Source organism: Bos mutus, chromosome 17, assembly GCF_027580195.1.
Source record: "Bos mutus isolate GX-2022 chromosome 17, NWIPB_WYAK_1.1, whole genome shotgun sequence".
Classification (NCBI taxonomy): domain Eukaryota; kingdom Metazoa; phylum Chordata; class Mammalia; order Artiodactyla; family Bovidae; genus Bos; species Bos mutus.
The window spans coordinates 60,813,672-60,838,942 of NC_091633.1; the positions used below are offsets into that span (position 1 = coordinate 60,813,672).

The 25,271-nt window shown below is 38.7% G+C and overlaps 1 protein-coding gene and 1 non-coding gene across 4 annotated transcripts in view; one reads left to right on the forward strand and one right to left on the reverse strand.

The window, feature by feature from the left end:
- Positions 1–25,271, reverse strand: part of TTC29 (tetratricopeptide repeat domain 29) — a 286,353-nt gene that overhangs the window by 17,727 nt on the left and 243,355 nt on the right. The window lies entirely within an intron of this gene.
- LOC138991523 (U6atac minor spliceosomal RNA) lies at positions 1,627–1,754 on the forward strand. The gene has a single exon (XR_011467503.1). It is a non-coding gene; the product is annotated as a U6atac minor spliceosomal RNA (small nuclear RNA).

Genomic DNA, 25,271 nt, shown 5'->3' on the forward strand with positions numbered 1-25,271 from the left:
AGTAACAGGAAAGCCTCTTAGGTAGCTGTATTGTGTTAGGCTCAGAGAGGAAGATTTATTTGACCTTGAGAAGAATTGCTGTGGAAAGGCTGTCAAGTTCCTAATTGTTGTTTGTCTATTTTCTTGTCTTCTAGAGATGATTTCTAAAGTAGTGGTTTAAAAAATTTGCAACATGCCCCAGGATCTCCCTGAAGACCACTAACAGGACAACGGCTTGGGCAATGAGGAACGTAAGCCAGGGTTTCCAGCGGGTGTGTTGCTGCCTTTATTTCATTATACTTTGACTCAACCCCTGATGGATTCAGCTTCATAAAGTCAGAAAAAGAGAGAAAGAAAAGCAATTTATTCATGTTTTCACTGGAACTCGCTGCAGACATGAAATTTCTCTAAAAATGCAAATCATCTGGTGCAACACAAGAGAAACTCGGTAACTAAAGCTCTTAGAGGAAAGCCCTTTCCCAGAGCTAATGTTCTTCCGCCCAGTGATTGAATAAATCGATCCATTTATTACAACATCTTCACTTTAGTTTTTTTTTAATCCCTAGATGAATGTGTCTAAGGGTACTAGAGGACTTTTCTTTATCACTAAGAAAATTGATTACACTTGTTAATTTGGCTTTTAATCCTAGATATAGCAAAACAAATACCATAAACAAGTATACAAGAAATCAATATAGATCTGTTCAATATCAGATTGATCAAAAAAGGATTTAGTAAGATTGTAAGATGTAAAATGCCAATGTCCAAACAAAGCCCTTACTTATGTAATATGGCTTTAGACGAGCTCTGGATCTGAGAGAAACTATTTCTGAAAACAGAAATGGTGTGCTTTTGTTGCATTAGAGAAAAATCCCCAGAAGGCCTACCTATCCAAGGTATTTAATGTGAATATTTGTTTTTAAATGATTTCTTGTCTTTTGTCCACCCAATCTTGTTAATTCACAGGGCACCCTATCACAGGTTTTTCATGTTACATAAAGCCAGAATTACACTTAACAAGTGTAAGGTTGGTCATAAAAAATAGATAAAACAACATTCTTAAAAGCTCAGATATCACAAGGAAAGGTTGTCAGCCATTCTTTTCAGAGAAGGTGCGGACAGTGAGAAATAAAAAGTATACACAAAGACTTCTGAAATGCTGCTTAGACCACCTCTGGGTCTAAAACGATAGGGGCTTTGTAGAACCCAAATAGCAATCCAATTGCTCAGTGAACACTTTTGATTAAACATATTTTAAATTCCCCTTGTGTAAAAATGAGTGAGAAGAAGATTAATGCTACTTTACTGTTCAAATGACACAAATTTGAACAGGGCTTTTCCAATAGTGGGTAGAGCTTATGTTCAACACACACTGTGTCTGTCCACTGGTAATCCCTTTTCAGTTGTCATTCATTCAACAAATATTCACTGAGTACCACCTGAGTGAAAAATATACATTTGAGAGTGTCAGATGCTGGAGTACAGTTGGTAGCAGTGTTCAGGTGAGATGGATTCAGGAGTCCATGGCTGGGGAGAGGGTTGTAGTGGAGGACTCGGTCTGTAATCACAGCATGAGTCTCTGAACTCGTGCCTGGTCTTCAGAGAAGAAATGAGAGTCTTATGTACAATTTGTTAAAGCAATTAATAGTGCTATATGAAAGGACAGAAGGTTAGCACTCCCCTGGACAAGGATGGAAGAGGTCCTCAGGCCTGACAACACACATATGACTGCCAACACAGGAGACATCGGTTCAGTCTCTGGGTCAGGAAGATCCCCTGGAGGAGGAAATGGCAACCCACTCTAGTATTCTTCCCTGGAGAATCTCATGGACAGAGGAGTCTGGCAGGCTACAGTCCAAGGGGTTGCAAAGAGTTGGTCAAGACTGAATGACTAAACAACAAACAACTACGAGGGAGCGGAGGGTCTGGAGAAAAAAAACAAAACAATAAGACATTAAGAGAATACATATAAATGCATTTAAGTGCTTGTATCAGGGAAAATAAGCCTGTTGGGTTTCCCATGGTCAGACTCAGAGTCTTTGATAGGTTGATTGGAGGGTCAAAAACTTGAGGAGCAAAGAATCTCTGTGTTAGAGTTTGTATCCTTAATTACACACCTGCACGTGTATTTTGACTTACAGATAAGTTATTTTTTAAAAAAGTTTTGTGGTTTGAACAAAAGTATGTAATCACAATTTTTTGTAATCTTCAGATTATAGACTTTTCTCATCTGAAAAGTAATATGTTCATCCCTATACCTTGCATGGTATCTTCAGTTCAGTTCAGTTCAGTTCAGTCGCTTAGTTGTGTCTGACTCAGCGACCCCATGAATTGCAGTGCGCCAGGCCTCCCTGTCCATCACCAACTCCCAGAGTTCACCCAAACTCACGTCCATCGAGTCAGTGATGCCATCCAGCCATCTCATCCTCTGTTGTCCCCTTCTCCTCCTGCCCCCAATCCCTCCCAGCATCAGGGTTTTTTCCAATGAGTCAACTCTTCGCATGAGGTGGCCAAAGTACTGGAGTTTCAGCTTTAGCATCAGTCCTTCCAAAGAGCACACAGGACTGATCTCCTTTAGGATGGACTGGTTGTCCTTGCAGTCCAAGGGACTCTCAAGAGTCTTTTCCAACACCACAGTTCAAAAGCATCAATTCTTCAGCACTCAGCTTTCTTCACAGTCCAACTTTCACATCCATACATGACCACTGGAAAAACCATAGCCTTGACTAGATGGACCTTTGTTGGCAAAGTAATCTTTCTGTTTTTGAATATGCTATCTAGGTTCATCATAACTTTCCTTCCAAGGAGTAAGCGTCTTTTAATTTCATGGCTGCAATCACCATCTTCAGTGATTTTGGAGCCCCCCAAAATAAAATCTGACACTGTTTCCACTGTTTCCCCATCTATTTCCCATGAAGAAATGGGACCAGATGCCATGATCTTCGTTTTCTGAATGTTGAGCTTTAAGCCAACTTTTTCACTCTCCTCTTTCACTTTCATCAAGAGGCTTTTTAGTTCCTCTTCACTTTCTGCCATAAGGGTGGTGTCATCTGCATATCTGAGGTTATTGATATTTCTCCCGGCAATCTTGATTCCAGCTGTGCTTCTTCCAGCCCAGTGTTTCTCATGATGTACTCTGCATAGAAGTTAAATAAGCAGGGTGACAATATACAGCCTTGATGTACTCCTTTTCCCATTTGGAACCAGTCTGTTGTTCCATGTGCAGTTCTAACTGTTGCTTCCTGATCTGCAGACTCGTTTCTCAAGAGGCAGGTCTGGTGGTCTGGTATTCCCATGTCTTTCATAATTTTCCACAGTTTATTGTGATCCACAGTCAAAGGCTTTGGCATAGTCCATAAAGCAGAAATAGATGTTTTTCTGGAACTCTCTTGCTTTTTCCATGATCCAGCGGGTGTTGGCAATTTGATCTCTGGTTCCTCTGCATTTTCTAAAACCAGCTTGAACAACTGGAAGTTCACGGTTCACGTATTGCTGAAGCCTGGCTTGGAGAATTTTGAGCATTACTTTACTAGCTTGTGAGATGAATGCAATTGTGTGGTAGTTTGAGCATTCTTTGGCATTGCCTTTCTTTGGGATTGGAATGAAAACTGACCTTTTCTAGTCCTGTGGCCACTGCCGAGTTTTCCAAATTTGCTGGCATATTGAGTGCAGCACTTTCACAGCATCATCTTTCAGGATTTGAAATAGCTCAACTGGAATTCCATCACCTCCACTAGTTTTGTTCATAGTGATGCTTTCTAAGGCCCACTTGACTTCACATTCCAGGATGTCTGGCTCTAGGTGAGTGATCATACCATCGTGATTATCTAGGTCATGAAGATCTTTTTTGTATAGTTCTTTTGTGTATTCTTGCCACCTCTTCTTAATATCTTTTGCTTCTGTTAGGTCCATACCATTTCTGTCCTTTATTGAGCCCATCTTTGCATGAAATGTTCCCTTGGTATCTCTCATTTTCTTGAAGAGATCTCTAGTCTTTCCCATTCTGTTTTCCTCTATTTCTCTGCACTGATCACTGAGGAAGGCTTTCTTATCTCTCCTTGCTATTCTTTGGAACTCTGCATTCAGATGCTTATATCTTTCCTTTTCTCCTATGCTTTTCGCTTCTCTTCTTTTCACAGCTATTTGTAAGGCCTCCCCAGACAGCCATTTTGCTTTTTTGCATTTCTTTTCCATGGCGATGGTCTTGATCCCTGTCTCCTGTACAATGTCATGAACCTCAGTCCATAGTTCATCAGGCACTCTATCTATCAGATCTAGTCCCTTAAATCTATTTCTCACTTCCACTGTATAATCATAAGGAATTTGATTTAGGTCATACCTGAATGGTCTAGTGGTTTTCCCTACTTTCTTCAATTTAAGTCTGAATTTGGCAATAAGAAGTTCGTGATCTGAGCTACAGTCAGCTCCTAGTCTTGTTTTTGCTGACTGTATAGAGCTTCTCCATCTTTGGCTGCAAAGAATATAATCAATCTGATTTCGGTGTTGACCATCTGGTGATGTCCATGTGTAGAATCTTCTCTTGTGTTGTTGGAAGAGGGTGTTTGCCATGACCAGTGCATTTTCTTGGCAAAACTCTACTAGCCTTTGTCCTGCTTCATTCCGTATTGCAAGGCTAAATTTGCCTGTTACCCCAGGTGTTCCTTGACTTCCTACCTTTGCATTCCAGTCCCCTATAATGAAAAGGACATCTTTTTGGGTGTTAGTTCTAAAAGGTCTTGTTGGTCTTCCTAGAACCATTCAACTTCAGCTTCTTCAGCGTTACTGGTTGGGGCATAGACTTGGATTACTGTGATACTGAATCGTTTGCTTTGGAAATGAACAGCGATCATTCTGTTTTTTTTTTTTTTTTTTTTTTTTTTTTTTATTTTTTTCTAATTTTATTTTATTTTTAAATTTTACATAATTGTATTAGTTTTGCCAAATATCAAAATGAATCCGCCACAGGTATACATGTGTTCCCCATCCCGAACCCTCCTCCCTCCTCCCTCCCCATACCATCCCTCCGGGCCGTCTAGTGCACCAGCCCCAAGCATCCAGCATCGTGCATCGAACCTGGACTGGCAACTCGTTTCCTACATGATATTTTACATGTTTCAATGCCATTCTCCCAAATCTTCCCACCCTCTCCCTCTCCCACAGAGTCCATAAGACTGTTCTATACATCAGTGTCTCTTTTGCTGTCTCGTATACAGAGTTATTGTTACCATCTTTCTAAATTCCATATATATGCGTTAGTATACTGTATTTATGTTTTTCCTTCTGGCTTACTTCACTCTGTATAATAGGCTCCAGTTTCATCCACCTCATTAGAACTGATTCAAATGTATTCTTTTTAATGGCTGAGTAATACTCCATTGTGTATATGTACCACAGCTTTCTTATCCATTCATCTGCTGATGGGCATCTAGGTTGCTTCCATGTCCTGGCTATTATAAACAGTGCTGCGATGAACATTGGGGTACACATGTCTCTTTCCCTTCTGGTTTCCTCAGTGTGTATGCCCAGCAGTGGGATTGCTGGATCATAAGGCAGTTCTATTTCCAGTTTTTTAAGGAATCTCCACACTGTTCTCCATAGTGGCTGTACTAGGTTGCATTCCCACCAACAGTGTAAGAGGGTTCCCTTTTCTCCACACCCTCTCCAGCATTTATTATTTGTAGACTTTTGGATCGCAGCCATTCTGACTGGTGTGAAATGGTACCTCATAGTGGCCTTGATTTGCATTTCTCTGATAATGAGTGATGTTGAGCATCTTTTCATGTGTTTGTTAGCCATCTGTATGTCTTCTTTGGAGAAATGTCTATTTAGTTCTTTGGCCCATTTTTTGATTGGGTCGTTTATTTTTCTGGAGTTGAGCTGTAGGAGTTGCTTGTATATTTTTGAGATTAGTTGTCTGTCGGTTGCTTCATTTGCTATTATTTTCTCCCATTCTGAAGGCTGTCTTTTCACCTTGCTAACAGTTTCCTTTGATGTGCAGAAGCTTTTAAGGTTAATTAGGTCCCATTTGTTTATTTTTGCTTTTATTTCCAATATTCTGGGAGGTGGGTCATAGAGGATCCTGCTGTGATGTATGTCGGAGAGTGTTTTGCCTATGTTCTCCTCTAGGAGTTTTATAGTTTCTGGTCTTACGTTTAGATCTTTAATCCATTTTGAGTTTATTTTTTGTGTATGGTGTTAGAAAGTGGTCCAGTTTCATTCTTTTACAAGTGGTTGACCAGATTTCCCAGCACCACTTGTTAAAGAGATTGTCTTTAATCCATTGTATATTCTTGCCTCCTTTGTCAAAGATAAGGTGTCCATATGTGCGTGGATTTATCTCTGGGCTTTCTATTTTATTCCATTGATCAATATTTCTGTCTTTGTGCCAGTACCATACTGTCTTGATAACTGTGGATTTGTAGTAGAGCCTGAAGTCAGGTAGGTTGATTCCTCCAGTTCCATTCTTCTTTCTCAAGATCGCTTTGGTTATTCGAGGTTTTTTGTATTTCCATACAAATTGTGAAATTATTTGTTCTAGCTCTGTGAAGAATACTGTTGGTAGCTTGATAGGGATTGCATTGAATCTATAAATTGCTTTGGGTAGTATACTCATTTTCACTATATTGATTCTTCCAATCCATGAACATGGTATATTTCTCCATCTATTAGTGTCCTCTTTGATTTCTTTCACCAGTGTTTTATAGTTTTCTATATATAGGTCTTTAGTTTCTTTAGGTAGATATATTCCTAAGTATTTTATTCTTTCCGTTGCAATGGTGAATGGAATTGTTTCCTTAATTTCTCTTTCTGTTTTCTCATTATTAGTGTATAGGAATGCAAGGGATTTCTGTGTGTTGATTTTATATCCTGCAACTTTACTATAGTCATTGATTATTTCTAGTAATTTTCTGGTGGAATCTTTAGGGTTTTCTATGTAGAGGATCATGTCATCTGCAAATAGTGAGAGTTTTACTTCTTCTTTTCCAATTTGGATTCCTTTTATTTCTTTTTCTGCTCTGATTGCTGTGGCCAAAACTTCCAAAACTATGTTGAATAGTAATGGTGAAAGTGGGCACCCTTGTCTTGTTCCTGACTTTAGAGGAAATGCTTTCAATTTTCACCATTGAGGATAATGTTTGCTGTGGGTTTGTCATATATAGCTTTTATTATGTTGAGGTATGTTCCTTCTATTCCTGCTTTCTGGAGAGTTTTTATCATAAATGGATGTTGAATTTTGTCAAAGGCTTTCTCTGCATCTATTGAGATAATCATATGGTTTTTATTTTCAATTTGTTAATGTGGTGTATTACATTGATTGATTTGCGGATATTGAAGAATCCTTGCATCCCTGGGATAAAGCCCACTTGATCATGGTGTATGATCTTTTTAATGTGTTGCTGGATTCTGATTGCTAGAATTTTGTTAAGGATTTTTGCATCTATGTTCATCAGTGATATTGGCCTGTAGTTTTCTTTTTTTGTGGCATCTTTGTCAGGTTTTGGTATTAGGGTGATGGTGGCCTCATAGAATGAGTTTGGAAGTTTACCTTCCTCTGCAATTTTCTGGAAGAGTTTGAGCAGGATAGGTGTGAGCTCTTCTCTAAATTTTTGGTAGAATTCAGCTGTGAAGCCGTCTGGACCGGGGCTTTTGTTTGCTGGAAGATTTTTGATTACAGTTTCAATTTCCATGCTTGTGATGGGTCTGTTAAGATTTTCTATTTCTTCCTGGTCCAATTTTGGAAAGTTGTACTTTTCTAAGAATTTGTCCATTTCTTCCACGTTGTCCATTTTATTGGCATATAATTGTTGATAGTAGTCTCTTATGATCCTTTGTATTTCTGTGTTGTCTGTTGTGATCTCTCCATTTTCGTTTCTAATCTTGTTGATTTGATTTTTCTCCCTTTGTTTCTTGATGAGTCTGGCTAATGGTTTGTCAATTTTATTTATCCTTTCAAAGAACCAGCTTTTGGTTTTGTTGATTTTTTTTGCTATGGTCTTTTTTTTTTCTTTTGCATTTATTTCTGCTCTAATTTTTAAGATTTCTTTCCTTCTACTAACCCTGGGGTTCTTCATTTCTTCCTTTTCTAGTTGCTTTAGGTGTAGAGTTAGGTTATTTATTTGACTTTTTTCTTGTTTCTTGAGGTGTGCCTGTATTGCTATGAACTTTCCCCTTAGGACTGCTTTTACCGTGTCCCACAGGTTTTGGGTTGTTGTGTTTTCATTTTCATTCGTTTCTATGCAAATTTTGATTTCTTTTTGATTTCTTCTGTGATTTGTTGGTTATTCAGCAGTGTGTTGTTCAGCCTCCATATGTTGGAATTTTTAATAGTTTTTCTCCTGTAATTGAGATCTAATCTTACTGCATTGTGGTCAGAAAAAATGCTTGGAATGATTTCTATTTTTTTTGAATTTACCAAGGCTAGCTTTATGGCCCAGGATGTGATCTATCCTGGAGAAGGTTCCATGTGCGCTTGAGAAAAGGTGAAATTCATTGTTTTGGGATGAAATGTCCTATAGATATCAATTAGGTGTAACTGGTCTATTGTATCGTTTAAAGTTTGTGTTTCCTTGTTAATTTTCTGTTTAGTTGATCTATCCATAGGTGTAAGTGGGGTATTAAAGTCTCCCACTATTATTGTGTTATTATTAATTTCTCCTTTCATACTTGTTAGCATTTGTCTTACATACTGTGGTGCTCCGTGTTGGGTGCATATATATTTATAATTGTTATATCTTCTTCTTGGATTGATCCTTTGATCATTATGTAGTGACCTTCTTTGTCTCTTTTCACAGCCTTTGTTTTAAAGTCTATTTTATCTGATATAAGTATTGCTACTCCTGCTTTCTTTTGGTCCCTATTTGCATGGAAAATCTTTTTCCAGCCCTTCACTTTCAGTCTGTATGTGTCCCCTGTTTTGAGGTGGGTCTCTTGTAGACAACATATGTGGGGGTCTTGTTTTTGTATCCATTCAGCCAGTCTTTGTCTTTTGGTTGGGGCATTCAACCCATTTATGTTTAAGGTAATTACTGATAAGTATGATCCCGTTGCCATTTACTTTATTGTTTTGGGTTCGAGTTTATACACCGTTTTTGTGTTTCCTGTCTAGAGAATATCCTTTAGTATTTGTTGGAGAGCTGGTTTGGTGGTGCAGAATTCTCTCAGCTTTTGCTTGTCTGAAAAGCTTTTGATTTCTCCTTCATACTTGAATGAGATCCTTGCTGGGTACAATAATCTGGGCTGTAGGTTATTTTCTTTCATCATTTTAAGTATGTCTTGCCATTCCCTCCTGGCTTGAAGAGTTTCTATTGAAAGATCAGCTGTTATCCGTATGGGAATTCCCTTGTGTGTTATTTGTTGTTTTTCCCTTGCTGCTTTTAATATTTGTTCTTTGTGTTTGATCTTTGTTAATTTGATTAATATGTGTCTTGGGGTGTTTCTCCTTGGGTTTATCCTGTTTGGGACTCTCTGGGTTTCTTGGACTTGGGTGATTATTTCCTTCCCCATTTTAGGAAGTTTTCCACTATTATCTCCTCAAGTATTTTCTCATGGTCTTTCTTTTTGTCTTCTTCTTCTGGAACCCCTATGATTGAATGTTGTAGCGTTTAATATTGTCCTGGAGGTCTCTGAGATTGTCCTCATTTCTTTTAATTCGTTTTCTTTTATCCTCTCTGATTCATTTATTTCTACCATTCTATCTTCTAATTCACTAATCCTGTCTTCTGCCTCTGTTATTCTACTATTTGTTGCCTCCAGAGTGTTTTTAATTTCACTTATTGCATTATTCATTATATATTGACTCTTTTTATTTCTTCTAGGTCCTTGTTAAACCTTTCTTGCATCTTCTCAATCCTTGTCTCCAGGCTATTTATCTGTGATTCCATTTTAGTTTCAAGATTTTGGATCAATTTCACTATCATTATTGAATTCTTTATCAGGTAGATTCCCTATCTCTTCCTCTTTTGTTTGGTTTGGTGGGCATTTATCCTGTTCCTTTATCTGCTGAGTATTCCTCTGTCTCTTCATCTTGTTTAAATTGCTGAGTTTGGGGTGTCCTTTCTGTATTCTGACAGTTTGTGGAGTTCTCTTTATTGTGGCGTTTCCTCACTGTGTGTGGGTTTGTACAGGTGGCTTGTCAAGGTTTCCTGGTTAGGGAAGCTTGTGTCGGTGTTCTGGTGGGTGGAGCTGTATTTCTTCCCTCTGGAGTGCAATGAAATGTCCAGTAATGATTTATGAGATGTCTATAGTTTTGGGGTGACTTTGGGCAGCCTGTATCTTGAAGCTCAGGGCTGTGTTCCTTTGTTGCTAGAGAATTTGTTTGGTATGTCTTGCCCTGGAATTTATTGGCCCTTGTGTGGTGCTTGGTTTCAGTGTCGGTATGGATGCATTTGATGAGCTCCCGTCAATTAATGTTCCTTGGAGTCAGGAGTTCCCTGGAGTCAGGGTTTGGACTTAAGTCTCCTGCTTCCGGTTATCGGTGTTATTTTTACAGTAGTTTCAAAACTTCTCCTTCTATACAGCACCATTGATAAAACATCTACATTAAAGATGAAAAGTTTCTCTACAGTGAGGGTCACTCAGAGAGGTTCACAGGGTTACATGGAGAAGAGAAGAGGGAGGAGGGAGTTAGAGGTGACCCAAATGAGATGAGGTGAATCAATAGTGGAGAGAGTGGGCTAGCCAGTTGTTTTTGAGACTACATCCAAGTACTGCATTTCGGACTCTTTCGATGACCATGATGGCTACTCCATTTCTTCTGAGGGATTCCTGCCTACAGTAGTAGATATAATGGTCATCTGAGTTAAATTCACCCATTCCAGTCCATTTTTGTTCGCTGATTCCTAGAATGTCGATGTTCACTCTTGCCATCTCCTGTTTGACTACTTGCAATCTGCCTTGATTCATGGACCTGACATTCCAGGTTCCTATGCAATATTGCTCTTTACAGCATCGGACCTTGCTTCTATCACCAGTCACATCCACAACTGGGTGTTGTTTTTGCTTTGGGTCCATCCCTTCATTCTTTCTGGAGTTATTTCTCCACTGATCTCCAGTAGCATATTGGGCAGCTACCGACCTGGGGATTTCCTCTTTAAGTATCCTATCATTTTGCCTTTTCATACTGTTCATGGGGTTCTCAAGGCAAGAATACTCAAGTGGTTTGCCATTCTCTTCTCCAGTGGACCACATTCTGAGTATATACTTAATGTTTCCTGAATGAACACAGCTTGTAGCTTATGATTTAGTTTTAAAAATTTGACAAGTTATAACTGGAAGCTTGGGATTGACATATACACACTACTACATATAAATAAATAACTTATTTATTTATATGTAGTATATATATATATATATATATATATATATATATATATATATATATATATATACCCATCCTGTATAGCATGGGTAACTCTACTCAATACTCTGTAATAACCTATATGGGAAAGAATCTACAAAAAGAGTGGATTGTTTATAAGAGTACACTTTGCTCTACCCCTGAAACCAGCACAACATTGTAAATCAACTACTTCAATAAAAAAAAAAATGCAATATATCATTGACTGAGGAATGGATAAAGAAGATGCAATACATATATAGAATGGAATATTACTCAGCCATAAAAAAGAATTAATGCCATCTGTAGTAATGTGGATGTGTGGAGAGTGTCACACTGAGTGAAATAACTTAGACCGAGAAAGTCAAATATCATATGACAGACCTATACGTGGAGTAAAATACGACACAAGTGAACTTACCTCCAAAACAGAAACAGACTCACAGACATGGAGAGCAGACTTGTGGTTGCTGAGGTGGAGTGAGGGAGGGATGGACTGGGATTTGGGGATTAGCAGATGTGAACTATTATATATAGACTGGATAAGCAAGGTTCACTGTATAGCATGCTGCTGCTGCTGCTGCTAAGTCGCGTCAGTCGTGTCCGACTCTGTGCGACCCCATAGATGGCAGCCCACCAGGCTCCCCCGTCCCTGGGATTCTCCAGGCAAGAACACTGGAGTGGGTTGCCATTTCCTTTTCCAATGCAGGAAAGTGAAAAGTGAAAGTGAAGTCGCTCAGTTGTGTCCGACTTAGCGACCCCATGGACTGTAGCCCACCAGGCTCCTCCGCCCATGGGGTTTTCCAGGCAAGAGTACTGGAGTGGGGTGCCATTGCCTTCTCCGCTGTATAGCATAGGGAACTATATTCAATATCCTGTGATAAAGCATAATGGAAAAGAATATAAAAAAGAATATATATGTATAACTGAATTATTTTGCTGTACAGCAGAAATTAACACAACATTGTACATCAGATATACTTTAATTAAAAAAAACCCAACTCTGCTTATACCAAAAATTGTTATGTAATAAAATATTGCTTGGCACAAAGTAGATGACCCATAAATATCTATTGAAAAACAGGATAAATGACTTATGTCTGCCCTTAAAAGTTCAGGTGAGAGCGCAAAAGATAAAGACAAAACCATTGGTCTGAAAAGCCAGCTAATTTACAAAAAAGTTCTCCAGCAAGATCTGTAGATAACTCTTTAATGAATACATAAGAAGAACTCAATTTTAAAGAACTTGCTTTCTTCTTAAATACATTATTTTCTCATCTTTCTAGAAAAGCAGAAAAAGTCTAAATTCTTAGTTAATATATCTGAAGTGCCTCAGAGAAGAAAAGGGATCTTTATGCATAGTTGTTAAAAATAATTTAAAACAGTTAAATTTGAAAGAATTACTTATTTTCTGCAGGGAGCATTATACTTATTTTGCAATTGAAGTATGCTTGATTTACAATGTTGTGCTCAGTCATACTTACATACATTTTCCCAGGTTATTTTCCCTGGTAGGTTATTGCAAAATATTGAGTATGGTTCCCTATGCTATACATTAGCTTCCGGTTATCTACTTTATATATGGTAGTGTGTATATGTTAATCCCAACCTCCTAACTTATCCTTTTCCCCCTTCCCCTCTGGTAACCATAAGTTTGTTTTCTATGTTTGTGGGTTCATTTCTGGTTTGTATATAAGAAAAAAAACCCACTTATTCAAAATTTGTTTCTTTTCCCTGGTGGCTCAGACAGTAAAGAACCTGCTTGCAATACAGGAGACCCAGGTTCGATCCCTGGGTCAGGAGGATCCCCTGGAGAAGGGAATGGCAACCCACTACAGTATTCTTGCCTGTAGAATTCTGTGGATAGAGGCTACAGTCCATGGGGTCGTAAACAGTCAGACACGACTGAGTGACTAACACTTTCACTTTAATGAAAGAAGGTTTAAGCTACACAAAGTATCTTAATTTTATGGATTCCGTTGTTTTAAAGAGCAAAGAGGATATGGAGTCACTTTTGTGCATTGCAGTTATGTAATTGTATTGGGCATAGAGGACAGAAAAGAGGCAGATAGCAGAACTGGAAGACCGCTTTTCCTTACTACACAAATAACCTCCTCCTTTCAAGTTCACCTTTGGTTCTCTTGCAATGTGGCTGCGGGAAAGAAAAAGTACCATATTTCAAAACTGACAATTTATATGTGGAAAGACAATACATAAACTATGTTTTAATGAATGGGAAGCTATTAAAAATGATGACAATACATATTCAGATGACACAAATTACTGGAAAAGAATTATTTTTTACGGTTAATCCCATTAAGAATGAATTAAGTTGAAGAAAAATATAAAATAAGATTTTCAGTGATGGTGAGTGAGTGAGTGAAGTCGCTCAGTCGTGTCCGACTCTTTGCGACCCCGTAGACTGTAGCCCACCAGGCTCTTCCATCCATGGGATTCTCCAGGCAAGAATACTGGAGTGGGTTGCCATTTCCTTCTCCAGGGGATTTTCCTAACCCAGGGATCAAACCCAGGTCTCCTGCATTGCAGGCAGACGCTTTAACCTCTAAGTCACCAGGGAAGCCCACTTTCAGTGATAGGACTATATCAAATTTTTTAAAAGGCTACATCAAATTTATAAGTATATATACAATATATAATTATATGAATATTTAATATATAACTAGTAGGGATAATAATATAAATATATTAAAATATGTATAGTATAGATACAAAGTATATATATGTATACATATATGTATATATTCATTGCAATTTTATTTAAGAAACTGGGAGTAAAAAACCAAATACTTCATGCAGTTTAAAGTTGTGTGAATCTAAAATTTGTATGGAAATAAAAACCTTGAATAGTCAAAGCAATCTTGAGAAAGAAGAATGGAACCGGAGGAATCAACCTACCTGACCTCAGGCTCTACTACAAAGCCACAGTCATCAAGACAGTATGGTACTGGCACAAAGACAGAAATATAGATCAATAGAATGAAATAGAAAGCCCAGAGACAAATCCACGCACATATGGGCACCTTATCTTTGACAAAGGAGGCAAGAATATACAATGGACAAAAGATAATCTCTTTAACAAGTGGTGCTGGAAACTGGTCAACCACTTGTAAAAGAGTGAAACTAGAACACTTTCTAACACCATACACAAAAATAAACTCAAAATGGATTAAAGATCTAAACGTAAGACCAGAAACTATAAAACTCCTAGAGGAGAACATAGGCAAAACACTCTTCGACATACATCACAGCAGGATCCTCTATGACCCACCTCCCAGAATACTGGAAATAAAAGCAAAAATAAACAAATGGGACCTAATTAAAATTAAAAGCTTCTGCACAAAAAAGGAAACTATAAGCAAGGTGAAAAGACAGCCTTCAGAATGGGAGAAAATAATGCAAATGAAGCAACTAATAAACAACTAATCTCAAAAATATACAAGCAACTCCTGCAGCTCAATTCCAGAAAAATAAACAACCCAATCAAAAAATGGGCCAAAGAACTAAACAGACATTTCTCCAAAGAAGACATACAGATGGCTAACAAACACATGAAAAGATGCTCAACATCACTCATTATCAGAGAAATGCAAATCAAAACCACAATGAGGTACCATTTCACGCCAGTCAGAATGGCTGCGATCCAAAAGTCTACAAGCAATAAATGCTGGAGAGGGTGTGGAGAAAAGGGAACCCTCTTACACTGTTGGTGGGAATGCAAACTAGTACAGCCACCATGGAGAACAGTGTGGAGATTCCTTAAAAAACTGCAAATAGAACTGTCATATGACCCAGCAATCCTACTGCTGGGCATACACACCGAGGAAACCAGAATTGAAAGAGACATGTGTACCCCAATGTTCATCACAGCACTGTTTATAATAGGCAGGACATGGAAGCAACCTAGATGTCCATCAGCAGACTAATGGATAAGAAAGCTGTGGGACATATACACAATGGAGTATTACTCAGCCATTAAAAAGAATACATTCAAAACAGTTCTAGTGAGGTGGATGAAACTGGAGCCTATTATACAGAGTGAAGTAAGCCAGAAAGAAAAACACCAATACAGTATACTAACGTATATATATGGAATTTAGAAAGATGGTAACGATAACCCTGTATGCGAGACAGCAAAAGAGACACAGATGTATAGAACAGTCTTTTGGACTCTATGGGAGAGGGAGAGGGTGGGACAATCTGGGGGAATGGCACTGAAACATGTATAATATCATATAAGAAATGAATCGCCAGTCCAGGTTCGATACAGAATGCTTGGGGCTGGTGCACTGGGATGACTCGGAGGGATGGTACAGGGAGGAAGGTGGGAGGGGGGTTCAGGATGGGGAACACGTGTATGCCCGTGGCGGATTCATGTTGATGTGTGGCAGAACCAATACAATACTGTAAAGTAAAAAAAAAAATTAAAAAATAAAAAAAAAAGAATCTGTTCCTGCATCTTACAGCATTTTATCATATGTGCTGGGAATGTCAAGTGAGTTACATAACAATTTGAGTAGAGTCCCTTGTAGCTTTACATCTAAACCACCTATCTAAAAAACTTCTCTGACACAACCTTGCCCTCTTATCTCAGTTCTCTGTCACTCATGCTGATCTGTTTTCTTATTTAACAGATGACATAATGCTGGAGAGGATGTGGAGAGAAGGGGACCCTCCTATACTGTGTTTATTGCAGCACTATTTACAATAGCCAGAACATGCAAATGTAACTGTCTATTGATGGAGGAATAGATAAAGAAGAAGTGGTACGTATATACAATGGAATATTACTCAACCATTAAAAAGAACAAAATAATGCTACTTGTAGCCACATGGATGGACCTAGAGATTGTCCATACTAGGTGAATTAAGTCAGACACAGAGACACAAATATTTTATATTTGGTGAAGTGTATCTCCAAGTCTCTGGCTTTTTTAAAAACTAGGTTGTTTCTTTTCTTATTGTTGAGTTTTAAGAGTTCTTTGTATATTGTGAATAAGGTTCTTTATCAGAAGTGTCTTTTGCAAATATTTTCTCCCAGTCTACAGCTAGTCTTCTCATTCTCTTGACTATTATTTTTTAGTACATATGGAGTTGTTTCATTCATTGCTAATAGTGTAATAGTGTCTCACCTATGGATACACCATAATTTAACCAGTCACTAAATGCCTTGTTGAATATTTAAATTGTTTGCAGCCTTTTATAGTTACAATACTGTAAATCAATACTTAGGCATTTGTAAGGCTTTTGCATTTGTTCTTCCTTCAGTCTGGACTGTCCCTCACCCTTCTCCCCACCAACAGAAGCTTATGTTCACTCTCTTACTTTAACATTTCAGGTCTCACCTGAAATGTTACCTCCCCTGAAAGGTCTTCTTTATCCATTCTATCTAAAGTAGAATTGTCCTATTCCATCACTCTCTGTCCATACACAGTGGGATATATATATATATATATATATATATATATATATATATATATTGTATTTTACTGCATATTGCATTATAATATATTATGTCATGTTATACGCTTATGTTTGCAGCTGTCTAGATTCCCCTCTAGTGAATAAGTTGGATGAGAATGGAGACTTCGTTTTATTTGCTGCTGTATCTCCAGTGCCTCAGACAATGCTTAGCACATAGAGATGCTTAGTAAATAGGTGAAAGAATGAACAAGCAAATGAATGAATGAATGTGTTGAGTAAACATAGAATTATGGGTCAAAGCTGTGTGCACTTTAAATTTCTATAACTGCCAGACTACTCTCCCTAGAGGTTGTATTTAGTCTTTTACCAGTAATACATGGGATATAACTGTACCATCACATGCTCACCAAACATATTGCATTATCAAACTTGCCAATTTGAGAGCTAAAAATTTCTTCCTATATACTTTTCATTCACATTTTTCTAATCATGAGTAAAGATCAGCATCTTTTCACTTTTTAAAATTTTACACAATTTTAAAATTCACTTTTCAGTAAACTCTCCATATCCTTTTGTTTTTCATTAAAAAATGGGGTTATTGGTCTTTGGCTTACTGATTTATGATCTCTTTTTATAAAAGAGATGAAATCTTTGTGATATTTACAGATTTTTTTCCCCAGGTTCATTTAAAAACTTAAAAAAAAAAAAAAACTTGTTTGTGGTATGTTGTCATGTAGTACTACTTTATTTTTATAAAGGTACATTGCTAGTTTTCCTCTTCTGGTTGTAGAGTTCGGTTGGTTATCCTGTGATCTCAGGTCTCTTATGAGCTCAAGAAAAATTTATTTTGCAGATTTTGTAGTTCTGTTGTTGCTGTAAGGATGCGAATGACATTCTTTCTAGCTTTCTACATTTAAGCAGAAGTTAGAAGACTATTTATTTTTACATATTAATTTTGTATCTAGTCATCAAGTTCTGTTGTTGATTATAAGGATATTCATTTGCTTTTCCTTGGTTTTTCAATTAAGCGATTATATCTACATAAATAAGCATGCACTCTTCTCATCCTTTTCTAGTTCTTATATATCTTTTTTTTTCTATGACAAGGTTAAAAGATAGCCGTGATAGTGGGTATCTTTACGTTATTATCTTTAATGGAATTATTCCTATCATAGATAATGAATTTTATTAAATGTATTGTAAGCTCCATTGGAATAATCAAGTGATCTTTCTCTTCAGTTGTTCATGCATTCAGCAAATTGGTGAGACACATATAATGTGTCTATGTTCTAAGTTTTGGGGATACAATACTGAGGAAAGGAAATGGAAAAGAATCTTGTTGTCATGGAGTTTATATCTCTAGAGGTTAAAGACAGATGGTAAATAAATAAAACATGTTATGTCAGATGATAATATATGCTATAGGAGAAGCAAAGTATATACATATAGGGAATGTATATTTGTGTGTGTGGGCTGGTTTGCAACTTTTAAAAGTATGACCAGGGAGAGTGGGAGGGAGGTCCACATGGGAGGGGATACATAGCTGACTCACATTGCTGTACAGCAGAAACTGACAACATTGTAAAGCAATTGTACTCCAATTAAAAATGTATGACCTGATGATATTTGACTGAAATTCTAAGGGAAATACGCTTTGGAAATATCTTGAAGGAGCACTGCACAAGCCAATATGAAGGTCCTCGTGTGGAAGCATGCCTGGTGTGGTCCAGGAACAGAAAGAGGACCCACACGGGGAGAGGAAGAGAAGCATAGGTCGGTGAGATGAGTAGGAAGATTATCAGAGAGGTGACAGAGGGCCAGATCACGCATGGTCTCACAGGCCACTGTGGGCACGTTAGCTTGCACTCCATGTGAGATAGGAAGTCATTTGGAGGGATTTTAAGCAGAGAAGTGATGTAATCTAACTTTATTTTTAAAGGATAACTCTGAAAACTGTCAAGTAGATTGTATAGGAAGCTATTTTAATAGTCCAAGCAAGATACAGGATGGCTTGGACCATGCTGGTAGCAGGGAGATCATAAGACGTTACATGATACTGGATACATTTTTAAGGAACAGGATTTGTTGGCAGACTTGATGTGGATGTGAGGAGACTAAGGAGGACACTTAAGTTTTAAATTTGTACATGAATGGGCTCCCCAGGTGGCACTAGTGGTAAAGAACCTGCCTGCCAATGCAGGAGATGTTAACAGACATGGGTTTGATCCCTGAGTTGGGAAGGTCCTCTGGAGGAGGGCATGGGAACCCGCTCCAGTATTCTTGTCCATGGAGAACCCTATGGACAGAGGAACCTGGTGGGTACAGTCCATAGGGTCACAAAGAGTCAGACATGACTGAAGCAGATTAGCACGCATGCACAAATGAAGCATCCATTAACTGGGACCTGAAAGCCTAGGGGAGCACTCTTTGGGCTCATTTGGAGTTAAATGATGAGAGGATGATTTTGCACCTTCCAACTTTGAGACGTCTGCTAGATATCCAAGTGAAGATGTCAAGGAGGAATTTGTGTACAGAAGCCCAGAATTCAGGGGAGGGCTCCAGGCAGCATATATAAATTTGAGAATTATTAGTGAATAAATCGGAGAAAGCAATGGCACCCCACTCCAGTACTCTTGCCTGGAAGATCCCATGGACAGAGGAGCCTGGTAGGCTGCAGTCCATGGGGTCGCTGGGAGTCGGACGCGACTGAGTGACTTCACTTTCACTTTTCACTTTCATGCATTGGAGAAGGAAATGGCAACCCACTGCAGTGTTCTTGCCTGGAGAATCCCAGGGACGGTGGAGACTGGTGGGCTGCCGTCTATGGGGTCGCACAGAGTCGGACACGACTGAATCGACTTAGCAGCAGCAGCAGCAGCAGCGAAGGTAAGCCACTGAGAAGAATATTTAAAGAAAAGTGAGTGGGACTTCCCTGGTGGTCCGGTGGCTAAGACTCCAAGCTCCCAATGCAGGGGGCCTGGGTTCAATCCCTGGTCAGGAAACTAGATCCCACATGCCACAACAAAGATCAAAGCTCCTGAGTGCCCCGACTAAAACCTGGTTCAGCCAAATAAATAAAGAAATATTAAAAAAAAAAAAAAAGACAAAGGAGGAGGGAGTAATCAACCCTGCTCAGGGCTGCTGATAGGTCAAATAAGATGAGGAGGGCTGAGAAATGATGACTGGGTTTGCGATGGGAAACTCATTGACGAGCTCGAGAAGAGCAATCTTGGAAGAAGGTGGGACAGAAACAAGTGGTTCAGGAGCAAATGGGAAGACAGTAATTACAGACAACTAACATAGATGATTCTTTAAATTGTGATAAAGTGGAATGGAGAAATGGGACAGTAACTGGTGAGAAGTTGTGAGGTTAAAAGACGAGAGAAATGACAGTATGTTCATATACTGATAAGAATGATCTACAGGCCATTTAATGCAGATGGAGAGGGAGGGGAGAACTGTTGGAGGTAATGGCTTTGAGAAAATGAGAATGGATGAGACACAGTACACAGGTGGACAAGTTGGCCTAGGCTAGGAGCTTAACAGTCAATCCTCAGTAAAAGGAGAGAATGTATATTGAGCAGAGATGTCAGTAAATGAGTAGATGTGATGATATTTCACTGGAGTATTCTTTTGATTTTTTTTAAATGAAATAAGAAATAGGGTCATCAATTGAGAGTGAGGATGGACAAGAAAGTGTTGGAGGTTTGGGTAAAGGGGACAAAATGTGACATAATTGTCTAGGAGAAGGGAAGAGAGAATGAACTCAGGGAATATAGTGATCAGAGTTAGCATTAAGGGCCCGCTTGAGATTAGTGATCATGAATTTAAAACGAGGCCAACCACTTGGCTGTATATTTTTCTGCAGTGACATTCTGTGGTAAAGATACAAATAGGAAGTAGGCAGAGAGTTCAGTTATTAATGTAATGGTTTTATCAGGCAAGTACGCAGAAGACAGAGAGGTAAGGGATGGATCACAGACTTAAGTTGCTCTCATTAAGTTTCCAGCAATGTCAACCTTAACTTTGATCCCGAGTGTCAGCTTTTCCTGCTCTTGCTTTCAACTTGATGCTGGTAGATTTCTTCCCCTAAACTAACATCTCCACATTGTTAAGCCTTAAGTCTCACAGGAGAATTCTAATACTTTTACCTGTTTCCCCAATTTATTATCTTTTTTTCCTCTGTTTTTAAGCAGCTTAAAGTCTGTGATCCATCTCTTACCTGTTTATATAGGTTGGGTAATTTCATAGGTGAATGGATGGGAGGATTATTGCAACTATTTTGAGAAAGGGGCAGAGATTTCCAGGAATTGGATCGCTGCTCACTTTTTGCCCTTTTATGTCAGAAATGTCACGGCACCTGTGAGTATGTTATTTAGCATGCTGATGTATTACAATGAGCGTATAATGAGGCTCAGGTCTAGTGGAATACACGCACCATTTTGAATTATGGCTTTTTCAGGGTATGTGCCCAGTAGTGGGATTGCTGGGTCATATGGTAGTTCTATTTTTAGTTTTTTACACTTGATCTTAGCTAAAAGGCTGGGAAGTGATATTTTTTTTTTTTTAGTTTTTTAAGGAACCTCCATACTTTAATTCATAGTGGTTGTGAATTACATTTGCAACAATTTACAACAATTTACATTCCCACTAACAGTGTGAGAGGGTTCCCTTTTCTCCACACTCTCCAGCATTTAGTTTGCAGATTTTTTGATGATGGCCATTCTGACTGGTGTGAAGTGATACATCTTTGTAGTTTTGATTTGCATTTCTCTAATAATGAGCAATGTTGAACATCTTTTCATGTCTTCACTGGCCATCTGTATGTCTTTTTTAGAGAAATGTCTATTTAGGCCTTCCACCCATTTTTTGATTGGGTTGTTGCTTGTATATTTTGATATTGAGCTGCATAAGCTGCGTGTATATTTTGGAGAGTAATTTTTGTCAGTTGCTTTGTTCACTATAGCACTATTTACAATAGCCAAGACATGGAAGTAACCTAGATGTCCATTGACAGATGAATGGATAAAGAAGATGTGGTACATATGTACAATGGAATATTATTTAGCCATAAAAAGGAACGCAATTGGGTCATTTGTAATGATGCAGATGGACCTAAAGTCTGTCATAAAGAGTGAAGAAGTCAGAAAGAGAAAAACAAACATCATTTATTAACACATATGTATGGAATCTACAAAGATGGTATAGATTTGCTGTTTGGAGAGGAGGAATAGAGATGCAAATGTGGACAAGGGACATGTGGACACAGTGGGGGAAGGGGAGGGTGAGACGAATTGGGAGAGCAGGACTGACTTATATACAGCACCATGTCTCAAACAGAGCTAGTGGGAAGCTGCTTATAGCACAGGGAATGCAGCTCAGTGCTCTGTGATGACCTAGAGGGGCGGGGTGTGGAGGATGGGAGGGACATTCAAGAGAGAGGGGATATACGTATACATATAGCTGGTTCACTTCATTATACAGCAGCAACTAACACAATATTGCAATGCAATTATACTCCAATTTAAAAAGTAAATAAATAATGTTCTAGTGGAAGTTGACTTGTCTGCCATCTTGAACCTGGTTGATTCTGACCAGTTCTTGTCGTGTCCTCAGTGGCTATGTCATTCTTTTAAAGGTTGTGTCCTGCCCCCTTCTTGTCTCTTTCTCTGTATTTATTATGTGAAGCAAAGTGGAGGGGCAGAAGATAGTGGGATTTTTGAAACTGAGTTTCTGAAGGCAGTGCAGTTTTCACTATTGAAAAGGTCTAGGTTTAATGACAGGAATGAGTAGGTAAGATAAGATGAAAGACAAGGTCACTGAAATAGAGGAAGTTAAGAAAATGAGAGAAGAAAATGCTCGAAGATCATTATGTGTGGTAACAATGAACCAGGAGCTGAAAGCTTCAAGGGATGAAGAGGAGAGACATGGAGATAGATGACTGCAAACCATAAGAGAATACAGTCTCATTACTTGAGATTTATAGGTAGGGTTTTAGCCTGCAAAAAGTAGCAGTAAGGTCAAGGTTACTTGTCATACCTTTAGGCTCAAAGGTCCCAAGGCTATGGAGGAGAAGACTGCAATCTCAAGATGGCAATCACTTGAGAACACAGCAGAGAAGGTGATATCTTGGGAAGACAGCCAGGTTTCAGTTAGCACAAGCAGCAAAAAGAGTACTGGGAGAAAACGTGGAGGGTGTTGCTTTTCTGACTGTGGGTTTCTGAGGACTCAGTGAAAGATTTCAGGGTTTGAAGAGAATTAGGATTGGGGACAAACGGATATACAGAAAACCTTTTGGGAGGACAGTCTTGGGAGATCAGGTTTTTTTGTCATCACTGCTCTGAACAGTGACAACAGACATGATGAGATTCCTCCTGATAGTCTACAGATAGTGAGGGTAAAGCTGGGAGACTAGGCCAATGCAAGGGGTTTGCTTGGAGCTCACAGAGATTGGCTCCCCTCTCTATGCAGGCCAGCTTTGATGTGGAGGCAGAAATGAAGTGACATTATACAACACCTGGATCTCTGGATGAATAGGGGGAGCCCTGGGATCCATCTTTATTCTTACAGTCGGGTCTGAGGGAAGGCCATGTTCATCCCAGTTGCAGTGAGTTATATTAATAGATCTCCTAATAGAGGCTGTCTTCACACTCCTGTTAGAAATCTCAGTTGGTCATGGCATGGTATTCTTTTAGTAGTTTACTTGATTATGCTTATTCAAGATTTTGTAGTATTGTTTGAAAGTGAGATTGGTCTATAATTACTTATCTCTTTTAGTGCTTTGTTAAATTTTTGTATTAAGTCTTATACTGGTTTCAGAAAAATAATTGGATGCTTCTTTTTTTCCTGTAATCTTGAAAAGTTTAAATAGCATTAGAGCTATATATTTCTTAAAAGTTTGGTAGAATTCATTTGTGAATACTTTTTATAGGATTGAAATGGTACTATTCTTTTTATTATACTGAATATTTGAAAAGAGAATCCATATTTTATCTCTTTAGCCTTGGCTAGCTGAGTGCCTGAAACAAACTATACAAATTATGATTATTTCAAGAAGAAAAATTGTAAGTTAAAATACTTTAACATGAAGATTTTTGCTAGCTTTCCCTCTCCATTTTCAAGACTCCCACTTTAATTTAGCCTCTATTACCCGATCTATTATACTACTCTCTGGCTTCTCTCTTTCTTGCCCCCAGTATCCATCTAAGATTCTACTCCTGGGTTAATCTTCCTAAAGGGCTATTTTATTCATTTGCTGCTGCTGCTGCTAAGTCGCTTCAGTCGTGTCCGACTCTGTGCGACCCCATAGATGGCAGCCCACCAGGCCCTCCCGTCCCTGGGATTCCCCAGACAAGAATACTGGAGTGGGCTGCCATTTCCTTCTCCAATGCATGAAAGTGAAAAGTGAAAGTGAAGTTGCTCAGTCCTGTCGGACTCTTCGAGACCTCATGGACTGCAGCCCACGAGGCTCCTCCGTCCATGGGATTTTCCAGGCAAGAGTATTGGAGTGGGTTGCCATTGCCTTCTCCATTATTCATTTGACCCTTGCATAAAAACTTAAAATTTTTTTTTATTTTATTGAAGTATAGTTGATTTACAGTGTTGTGTTAATTTCTGGTGTACAGCAAAATGATTCACATATATATATATTTTTTTTTTCATATGCTTTTCCATTATGGTTTATTATAGGGTAGTGAATATAGTTCCCTGTGCTATCTGGTAGGACCTAGTTCACCCATTCTATGTATAATCATTTGTATCTGCTAACCTCAGCCTCCCACCTCCCTTCCCCTTGGCAACCACCAGTCTGTTCTTCATGTCTATGAGTCTGTTTCTGTTCTGTAATAAGTTCATCTGTGTCATATTTTAGATTTTAAATGTAAGTGATATTATATGGTATTTGTTCTTCTCTGCCTGACTCACTTAGTATGATAATCTCCAGGTCCATCCAACCTTTGCATTAAAAACTTTGAGAAGCTTCCCAGTGACTAAAACACAAGTCCAGACTTTTCACTGCTCTCTACCCCAATCCATCTCCCCTTTCTCTTTCATCATTTTCCCATAGACAGAGTATGTTTAGGTAAGCTGGGCTCCTTGCCATTTCCCAAACAATTTTTGTCTTTTTATTTCTGTTCTTTGTTCATGCTGTTCCACTGTTTATTTATTTATGTTCTAAGAAGATTCATACACCTTCGTTATTGTGCCTGCTGCCTGGCTGCTCATTCATGTCAGACTCCCTGTGACCCCATGGACATAGCCCATCAGGCTCCTCTGTCCACGGAATTTTCCAGGCAAGAATACTGAAGTGGGTTGCCATTTCCCACTCCAGGGGATCTTCTCGACACAGAGATTGAATCTGTGTTTCCTGCATCTCCTGCACCGGCAGGTGAATTCTTTACCACTGAGCCACCCAGGAAGCCTCCACTAATCATTTAGACTTTTTTTTTTCTGTTCCCCTGTCCTTGGGTGTGTGTGTGTGTGTGTGTGTGTGTGTGTGTGTGTGTGTGCATGTGCT